Genomic DNA, 10,288 nt, shown 5'->3' with positions numbered 1-10,288 from the left:
ACTGCCGTCGCCCCGGGCAACCGCGCCCGACCGGCCCCGCCCTCCTGGGGCAGGGCGGTGCCGAGGGGATCTCGCGAGAGCGGCGCGCGGGGGGGGCGGTCCCGGGGACGCCATCTTGAGTGAGGGCAGGAGGAAGGGCAGCGCTCCTCCCCCTCCCCCACCCCCTGCCCCCGGGCCGGACGGGCCACTCCTCCCCCAGGGCCATACGGGGCATGTAGAGACCCTCCGTCCAGGAGCATACGGGGCATGTAGGGACCCCCCGCCCAGGGCCATACAGGGCATGTAGGGACCCCCTGCCCAGGGCCGTATGGGGCATGTAGGGACCCCCCACCCAGGGCCTTACAGGGCATGTAGGGACCCCCCACCCAGGAGCATACGGGGCATGTAGGGACCCCCCACCCAGGGCGATATGGGACATATAGGGACCCCCTGCCCAGGGCCATATGGAGCATGTAGAGACCCCCTGCTCAGGGCCACACGGGGTATATAGGGAGCCCCCACAAAGGGCCATATGGGGCATGTAGGGACCCCCCACCCAGGGCCACACGGGGTATATAGGGACCCCCCCCCAAACGGCCATATGGGGCATGTAGGGACCCCCCGCCCAGGGCCACACAGGGCTGTTATAATCGCAAGGGTTAGCCAGCAGCCTGGACTTAAAAGCGTTAACCTCCTTAGCCAGGCGGGGTTGGCCTATAGGAATGTGGGTAAAAATTAAATTTTGGCTCCTCCCTTCTTCTGTTCTCTGTCTTTCTCTGTTTCTTTCCAGCCATCAGAAAACAAAACAAAACAAAACAAAGCAAAATAGCTCCCTCCAAAACCAGCCCCTCCCCTCTTCTGCACGTTGGGTAAAGTTGAAATAAACCCGTGCGGCTTTATTGTTTTACGGTTTAAAAAGTGGGGTCTGACGTCCGGGCACTTTTTAAAAATGTTCTTTTACTCTCCTTGTAACTCAGCTCGGGGCCCAGGGTAAAAACTCCCTGTGTTTTACCGGGTGACTCATAAGGCTTGCAACACGAATATTGCTGTCAGAATAAAAGTTCTCTCTTTTTATCAACTTGGTATTGGTTAATGTTTGTGTCCTGGTTTTTTACTTCTGGGGCTAAAATTTCCCAAGGAGTCTCTCCCTGGTTCCCTTATTGTTGCTTGGGTGGTGGCAGTGAATTTTATCCCCAAAACCTGAGGTTTTTAAAATTTGGGGGGAAAAGTTGAGACCAAAACCAGGTAAAGAAGGTTTTAAAGGGACTTTGGCTGGCCCCCGCTTCTGCATTTATCTTGCTAAAGTGGAAAAGAAACCATCACATGGTGGCAGCGGTGGGATTGTTGGGTGGAGTACCTGAAACATAACAGGGGCATATAGGGACCCCCTGCCCAGGGCCATACGGAGCATGTAGAGACCCACCACCCAGGGCCATACGGGGCATATAGGGACCCCTGCCCAGGGCCATACAGGGTCCCCACACCCAGGGCCATATGGGGCATGTAGGGAACCCTCGCCCAGGGCCATATGGGACAGGAACCACTGGACGTTCACATCCAGAGAAGAAAGTTGGGGACGGCCAGGCCACCCTCTCGGAAAACCATCCTCCAGCAGAGCCCGTCACGCTCTGCCATGGAGCCCGCCAGGGAAACGCAAACGAGGAAGCCCTCAGCCAACGTGGAGAAGGGCTCCCGAGATGGAAGAGCAACACCTGGGTTGCTCCTGGGGCCAGCTAGAAGTTTTGTCCAAGGCAGAGTGACGTGACCAAGACTTGTACATGACCTATGCTCTATCCAGAGTACACGGGTTTAAATCAAGTAGGGCTGCCCCGAACCATATGGCGCATCTAGGGACCCCCAACCAGGGCCAGATGGGGACCCATCACCCAAGGCTCTGATTGCCCTCTCGCTTACTCTGGAGTAAATGGTCTCATGTCGGAGTGGGGGAGGTGGAGGTCGGAGATGAGGAAAAACTCTCCCCCCAGGAGGGCGGTGAGGCGCTGGGACGGGTTCCCCAGAGCAGCGATGGGATCTCCAGCCCTAGAGGTGGAGCTGGCCCAAGCCCTGGCTGGGATGACGGAGTCGGGTTGGTCCTGCTTTGGGCAGGGGGCCGGACCCGACGACCTCCTGAGGTCCCTTCCTGCCCAGGGAGTCTATGATTAAAGATGTGGGATGCACATTGAATGTCTCTCGTCCGGCACCGTCGGGAATTTGCCGAACACCAGGAGGTCACTATTGTCTAGCAGCATTACCGACACTTCCACCGTTTGCTGAGCTCTGAGAAGACTTTTTGGGGTAAATTACTGCTAAATGACAACCCGGAACGCAGACAGCCAGGCCTGGTGGCTGGAAACCAACTTTACCGGACCACGGGAAACTCCGCCACACCCACAATCAGCGGTCATCTGGCAAACTAACGGAGGTTGCCGGACCAGAGCGTGCGAGACGAGGAAGGTTCAATCTGTACGTTGTCCGGGTCTGGGCCCCACATGTCAGGAAAGATGGGGAGAAACCGGGGCAGGTGCAGAGCAGAGCGCTGAGAAGGATGGAAGTTCTGGAGAACATGAGCTGCGAGAGAAGACAGAAAGAACCGGGCTTGTTTTAGTTTGGAAAAGAGAAGACGGAGGGGACGTGAGACAAGTTTTCAAGGGTCACAAGGAGAAGGGAGCAAAATGTTTCTCCTGGGCCTCTGAGGACAGGTCAGAGCAATGGACTCAGGCTGCAGTGAGGGAGGTTGAGGTTGAACATCAGGAAACTCCTCCTACCTGTCTGGGGGGCGGGGGTTGAACGCTGGAATAAATTGCCTGGGGGAGGTTGTGGGATCTCCATCGCTGGTGATACTGAAGAGCAGGTTAGACAGACACGGATCAGGTCCACGACCTCGCGAGGTCCCACGATCTGACAGCGAAGAGAACACCGCCAGCCGATCCCGGAATAAACTTCTCGGAACATGGACAACGGGGCCGGAGCATTATGGACCGGCGAAAAGGCTACCCAGTGGCACCCACAAAAATGACGCAACCGTCGTCCGACCGGTTGTCTTCAGGAATTCAAGGTGAACCTTTAATTAAAGATGACTCCGTGGGATTAATCCTCCAGGAAGCCGGTCGAGGCTCCTGTCCTCCTGATTTACTCTTCCACATCTTCCTGGCAGGGTTCTCTCTCATGTCTTCTGCCCCCGATGGGGAATAAATTTTATTCTGAGCATCGCCCACAGGAACAAACGCCCAGGTCCTCGGCCTAGAGAAAACACCCAGGGCCATATGGGGCATATAGGAACCCCCACCCAGGGCCATATAGGGACCCCCCCACCCAGGGTCATAGGGGGCATATAGGGACCCCCCACCCAGGGCCATATGGGGCATACAGAGACCCCCCAACCAGGGCAATATGGGGCATATAGGGACCCCCCACCCAGGGCAATACAGGGCATATAGGGACCCCTGCCCAGAGCCATACAGGACATATAGGGACCCCCGCCCAGGGCCATACGGGGCACATAGGGAGTCTTTTCCCTGGATCAGATTAAGCAGCAGCTTAAATATGACCTTGTCGCGGGGGGGATAATCCAGGCTACAGGCGAGATGAACGCGGGCAGCGGCTTACAAGCCTGTCCTGGATTCTCAATACACCGATAAAGAGATTACGAACCGTGGGAGCACTGCCAGGCGTTCGCTGGCTCTGAACTTGCGCTCGCGGCCTGCGGCGAGAGCTGGCGTCCGCTTCGAAGATCAGCCCGGGAACCGCCACGCCCTTCGTCGTCCTTTCGGCCGCCGTGAGATTTCCGCCAGCAGCGGGGAGGCTAGAACAGCGAGAGCCAGGAAGTATCTACTCTCCAGAGGGGTGAGCAATGGGGGAGCAGGGGGCGGAGACAAACAAGCAGGGGGCGGGGCTTTGGGGAAGAGGGCTGATGTGACTTGTTTTTCCCTCTTTTGATAAGTGCTGTCGATACTGGGCCATTTCCACCTTGCTGAATAGACCTTGTCAGCTCTGGCCCTCCCCCTTTACTGGGACCCCACTCTTTAAATACCCCTCTGAAACGCCCCCCCACTCCTGCCTCTGAGGAAGCGGGTCTTCGTCCATGAAAGCTTCTGCTCCAAAATATCTGTTAGTCTATAAGGTGCCACAGGAGTTCTGGTTGTTCTCGAAGCTACAGACTAACGAGGCTGCCTCTCTGATACAGTACAACAATTTCACCTTAACTCTGCCCTAGCTCAGGTGCATCTGACGAAGCGGGTCTTCGTCCACGAAAGCTTCTGCTCCAAAATATCTGTTAGTCTATAAGGTGCCACAGGACTTCTGGTCATTCTGGAAGATACAGACTAACACGGCTGCCCCTCTGATACAGTACAACAATTTCACCTTAACTCTGCCCTAGCTCTGGTGCATCTGACGAAGTGGGTCTTTGTCCACGAAAGCTTCTGCTCCAAAATATCTGTTAGTCTATAAGGTGCCACAGGAGTTCTGGTTGTTCTGGAGGATACAGACTAACACGGCTGCCTCTCTGATACAGTACAATTTCACCTTAACTCTGCCCTAGCTCAGGTGCATCTGATGAAATGGGTCTTCGTCCACGAAAGCTTCTGCTCCAAAATATCTGTTAGCCTGGAAGGTGCCACAGGACTTCTGCTTGTTCTCGAAGCTACAGACTAACGCGGCTGCCTCTCTGATACAGTACAACAATTTCACCTTAACTCTGCCCTAGCTCAGGTGCATCTGACAAAGCGGGTCTTCATCCACGAAAGCTTCTGCTCCAAAATATCTGTTAGTCTATAAGGTGCCACAGGACTTCTGGTTGTTCTCGAAGCTACAGACTAACACAGCTGCCTCTCTGATACAGCCCAATACTGTAACCGGCCAATCCACACTCCCTCATGGAACCGGAGGCAATACCGCCTTTGCCCTGGTCTGGCGTTCTGCTTGCTCCCTGGCAGCTGCCCCACCGGCCGCGCCGTCCGGCCGCTGCTCCTCCTACCAGCCGCCCGCCAGTCACACTGTCTGGCAAAACCCTGTCATTTCGGCTCTCACTGGCCTTCTCGGTCACTCATATCTGCCTAAGTAGAATCTCCTACAAGATACAAACCCTCGTATCCAGCCCTGGCTTTTAACAAGCGGGGAAGAAAGCAGGCTTACCGCTACACGGTGTTGGGGATCCCCGGTCCCTTGTGGCACAGTGTCCCCCAAAGGTCCGAGGCTGGAGGTCAATGCAGTGGGGCCAGAGTGACATCGAAAAGGAAACTTTATTACGCGTGCACGCAGGCTGCCAGCTCCCCGAGAAGAGGCAGCCCTGAGAAGCAGTTTCAAGGGCTTTTTATACAGTTTGTTGAAACAGCTTAGTTGTTAACTGTTTCTTTTTAACCTATGAAAGTCTCAGCAGAATTACCCTGAGATGTTTCTACCGGCAGTAGACGTGCTCAAGGTCACTTTTACAAGACAAACCAGGCAGGGGAATATACAAGACAAACCCCTCTCTCGGTAACACCACAGAGACTTCATAGAAGGACTCCCTGGCACAGTGTGAAAAACTTGTAACCCTTTGAGCCGATTTTCCCCCACAATGGCCGAGACTTAGACAAAGCCCAGGCACGCAGCTGACCAGTTCAACTTATATCCCTCCCCTTCTGCTTTACAACGCTTTAAACCAGGGGAGCCCTGTGTAATTCATGTCTTATGCAATCATGACGACTGTCCTGTCCCCCACAACGACTTGGCGCCTCGGCGAGATTTCAGAATCCTTACACTGAGCGTTAGCGTAAATTGTGCTTTTACAACCACGTGTCTACAGGAGACAAAAAGCTCATTGCTGCCTTGCTACCCATCAGGTTTTGTTTGCAAGGCATCCCAGATGCACGCCTTTGCATTCTCATGCATATGGGCCCTGGGAGATGCATTCCTCCCAGCCTTCACCCACACTGAGTTTCCGCTGGGGCCTTCCTTACACCCACGACGAGGACAATAGGAGGCCAGCACCGGGCCTTTCATGGTGTTTTCCAGCCGAGCGGCACAGGGGCGTGGACTTCCACCAGCGACAGACACCGCGGGACTCCCAGCAAGACCGAGCGCTCGTCACCACTTGCGACAGCAAGGACGTGAGCTCATCGTACCATCCGACAGACTTTAAACCAGCCTTACGGTAGAAAGTCCTGGGCAACCGTCTGGAATGTTGAAGGTTAGGCCTCAGCTGGAGTTTTGTGTCCAGTTCTGGGCACCGCAGTTCAGGAAGGATGTGGAGAAATTGGAGAGGGTCCAGAGAAGAGCAACGAGAATGATCAAAGGTCTAGAGAACTTGAGCTATGAAGAAAGGCTGAGAGAATTGGGCTTGTTTAGTTTGGAAAAGAGAAGATTGAGGGGGGACATGACAGCAGTTTTCAGGTGTCTAAAAGGGTGTCAAAAGGCAGAGGGAGGGAACTTTTTCTTCCTTGCCTCTGAGGTAGAACAAGAGGCAATGGGCTTAAATTGCAGCAGGGGAGGTTCAGGTTGGACATTAGGAAAAAGTTCCTAACCGTCAGGGTGATCAAACACTGGAGCGAGTTGCCAAGGGAGGTGGTGGAATCTCCATCACTGGAGCTATTTAAGAAGAGGTTAGAGAGGTGGCTTTCAGGGATGGTCTAGAAAGTGCTTGGTCCTGCCATGGGGGCAGGGGGCTGGACTCGATGGCCTCTCGAGGTCCCTTCCAGTCCGACTCTTCTATGATTCTATGATTCTAAGAAGAACAATGATAAACTTGTGGGGGTGTTGATTTGGGACGGATTGTTAGGATTAGGGCGTTCGTGTTATTTGGTTAGTTTTCTCTCACTGAAAACTCCCACTTCTTAATAAACTGTCTCATGGTCCGTTTACTTATCGATGGTTCTCTCTCGTTATTGGTGGGAAGAAATGGTTAACCGGGGGGGCAGACGCTGGCATGCAGGGACACAGGCTCGAGGACTGTCTTTTGTGAGGGGTCCCAGCGCAGCCTTGGGTAGCCGGGCGAGCGAGGGGCTTCCGCTGGCTGCCTTTCCCGCGACCGCTGAAATAATGGAACTCAATTCATAGAATCCCAGACTCCCAGGACTGGAAGGGACCTCAGGAGGTCATTGAGTCTGGCCCCCTCCTTCAAGCAGGATCAACCCCCACTGAGCCATCCCAGCCAGGATCTTGTCCAGGCGGGACTTAAACACCTCCAGGGATGGAGAATCCACCACCTCTCTAGGCAACACATTCCAGTGCTTCACCTCCTGCCTGGGGAAGTAGCTTTTCCTAATATCCAACCTGCACCTCCCCCTCTTCAACTTCAGCCCATTGCTCCTTGTTCTGCCGTCTGACACCACCAAGAACAGCCTCTCGCCCTCCTCTTTAGAGCTCCCCTTCAGGAAGTTGAAGGCTGCTATTAAATCACCCCTCAGTCTTCTCTTCTGCAAACTAAACAAGCCCAAATCCCTCAGCCTCTCCTCATCGGTCTTGTGCTTCAGCCCCTTGGTCATTTTCGTTGTCCTCCGCTGAACCTACTCCAGCAAATCCACATCCTTTTTATACTGGGTAGTAGTATCTGAGGGACACGTTGACCTGGGGACAGGGCTGGTCCCTTTGGGACTGGAGGAACCTGGGTGGATCTGGCGTGGGGTTTGGGTCAGATCTGAGGGATATGTTGACCTGGGGACACGGCTGGTCCCTTTAGGGCTGGAAGAACCCGGGTGGATCTGGCGTGGGTTTGGGTCAGATCTGAGGGATACATTGACCTGGGGACGCGGCTGGTCCCTTTGGGGGCTGGAAGAACCTGGGTGGATCTTGTGTGGGGTTTGGGTCAGATCTGAGGGATACATTGACCTGGGGACGCGGCTGGTCCCTTTGGGGGCTGGAAGAACCTGGGTGGATCTTGTGTGGGGTTTGGGTCAGATCTGAGGGATACATTGACCTGGGGACGCAGCTGGTCCCTTTGGGGGCTGGAAGAACCTGGGTGGATCTGGCGTGGGGTTTGGGATCAGATCTGAGGGATACGTTGACCTGGGGATGTGGCTGGTCCCTTTGGGGCTGGAAGAACCAGGGTGGATCTGGCGTGGGTTTGGGGTCAGATCTGAGGGATACGTTGACCTGGGGACGCGGCTGGTCCCTTTGGGGGCTGGAAGAACCTGGGTGGATCTTGTGTGGGGTTTGGGGTCAGATCTGAGGGATACGTTGACCTGGGGACAGGGCTGGTCCCTTTGGGGCTGGAAGAACCTGGACAGATGGGCTCAGATGGGCTCAGATGGTTTCCTTAACCTCCCACCTGGGTAAGGAGGAGGCGGGAGGTGACCGAGGAGAACTGGAGTGCTGGAGGGAAGGGCTGGTGTGACTGTGGTCGGCCAGGATGGCACAGACGTGCTCGGTGTGAGGGATTTAGTGCCTTAGCATGGGGGACCTCCAGGCTGTGCTGTGAGTAGCCCTGGTTTAAGCAATTTGCCCTTGCTGGGTTGTCTCAGCTGTGCCTGGAGAAACCTCCAGTATTACATGAGACACAGAGGGTTACAATGCCATGCTCAAAGCTTGCCCCCCGCCCCAGAAACACTGGGAGTCAATTCCAGGTCTCACGTGCTCCACCCACTGAGCCGCACTTCCCCCTCGATAGACAGGACAGTTTTCCTCCCAGGCTGCTTCAAGGGGTGCAAACCCCGCGGACCTCAGAGGGCCAAGCGCAGGGGCCAGGAGGGAAGCATTCGGCGGACACAGCCAGACTTCAGCCTGCCTCCACGAGGCTGGAATGTCACGGCTCTTGGGCCAGCTTTCGAAAGAGCTCTCTTCACGCCCGCCCGGGGTGGCTGTGTATGCAGGCGTCCTCCCCTGTGATGACCTGGCACGTGGCCCAAGGAGCAAACGCTGGGTGTGATCTCCTTCGGGGTGACTCACGAAGGCGAGGACATTTCAAAGGTGGACGCGAACTGTTGTGATTATAAGGGTCAGCCAGCAGCCTGGGAGTAAAAGAGTTAACCTCCTTAGGCACCCTGGTGACCCCAAGCTTCCCAGGGATCACTATATTGATGCTGGACTTAGTGAGGACACCCGATCGGCATATCCCACTGCTGCCACCAGGTCATGGCTTTTTCCCCACTTTAGCAAGATAAATGCAGAAGTGGGGGCCAGCGAAAGCACCTCCAAAACCTTATTTACCAGGTTGTGGTATAAACTTCCCCTCAAAAATTCTAAAAACCTTAGATTTTGGGGATAACATTTGCGGCCACCACCGAGGTTAACCCTTTTACTCCCAGGCTGCTGGCTAACCCTTATAATCGTAACATGACCCGACACACTCCTTGCCCACCTAATTACGCCAACAGAAATTCCCAGCGTAGGAACGACTGTGTCTGGGGAAGAAGGCTACTGTCGCTCCAGTATAATCCTCAGCCTTAATCAAGGGTGGTGGAAGGGACCTCAGGAGGTCGTCGGGTCTGGCCCCCTGCCCAAAGCAGGACCAACCCGACTCCATCGGCCCAGCCAGGGCTTGGGCCAGCTCCACCTCTAGGGCTGGAGATCCCCCCACCGCTCTGGGGAACCCGTCCCAGTGCCTCACCGCCCTCCTGGGGGGAGAGTTTTTCCTCCTCTCCGACCCCCACCTCCCCCACCGCGACGTGAGCCCATCGCTCCTCATCCTGCCCCCGGCACCCCCGAGAACAGCCCCTCCCCAGCCTCATCAGAGCCCCTGCAGGGAGGTGAAGGCTGCCAGCAAACCCCACCTCGCTCTTCTCTTCTGCCAACTCACCACGCCCCAGTCCCTCGGCCTCTCCTCGCCGGCCACCTGCTCCAGCCCCCGGCGCATTTTGGTTGCCCTCCGCCAGCCCCTCTCCAACGCCCCCACGTCCCTTCTGCACTGGGGGGCCCAGAACCGGACACAATCCTCCAGCTGGGGCCTCCCCAGTGCCGAATAACGGAGAGATGACCTGGCCTACCGAAAAGTTGCTCCGTCGTCTTCAAAAACGCCCCAGCCGCAGCCCTTTGAGCTGGAAAGCTTTTCTCGCAGGGGCCCACAGGCCGAGGCAGGCGGGCTGAGCAGGACCACGGCCCTCCAGGATGTCGGCAGTCGGGGATTAACGGCAGAGATTTGCCCTGGAGCCCTGTGCCGACTCACCCACCCGGCAGACGTGCACGGCTCTACTCAGAAAAAGGTTCCTCGGCTCGGAGAAGGTTCGGCAAAGGGCGGCGCCAGGGGTTCGAGGCTCGGACCAGGAACTTGGAACAGACGGGGTTAAGAGCGGGTGGGGCAGAGGGCCATGTAATCACGATGGGCATGGCGAAAATAACGGGGGGGGGGGGAAGGTTCCCGTGGCACAAGAAGGAGGGGGCGCCAAAGGGTGGCAGG

The 10,288-nt window shown here is 56.0% G+C and overlaps 1 long non-coding RNA gene across 1 annotated transcript; it reads right to left on the bottom strand.

Moving 5' to 3' along the window:
• Positions 1–2,012: 2,012 nt before the first annotated feature.
• LOC142006110 (uncharacterized) lies at positions 2,013–3,766 on the bottom strand. Its single transcript, XR_012643223.1, has 3 exons — positions 3,631–3,766; positions 2,745–3,219; positions 2,013–2,547 (listed from the first exon to the last, which is right to left on the bottom strand). It is a non-coding gene; the product is annotated as an uncharacterized LOC142006110 (long non-coding RNA).
• Between the last annotated feature and the right edge of the window lie 6,522 nt (positions 3,767–10,288).

This window comes from Carettochelys insculpta, unplaced genomic scaffold (genome assembly GCF_033958435.1).
Source record: "Carettochelys insculpta isolate YL-2023 unplaced genomic scaffold, ASM3395843v1 scaffold_0040, whole genome shotgun sequence".
NCBI classification, from domain to species: Eukaryota; Metazoa; Chordata; order Testudines; family Carettochelyidae; genus Carettochelys; species Carettochelys insculpta.
Note: the sequence above shows the minus strand (reverse complement) of the source record. Positions and strands in the feature narration are given on the sequence as shown.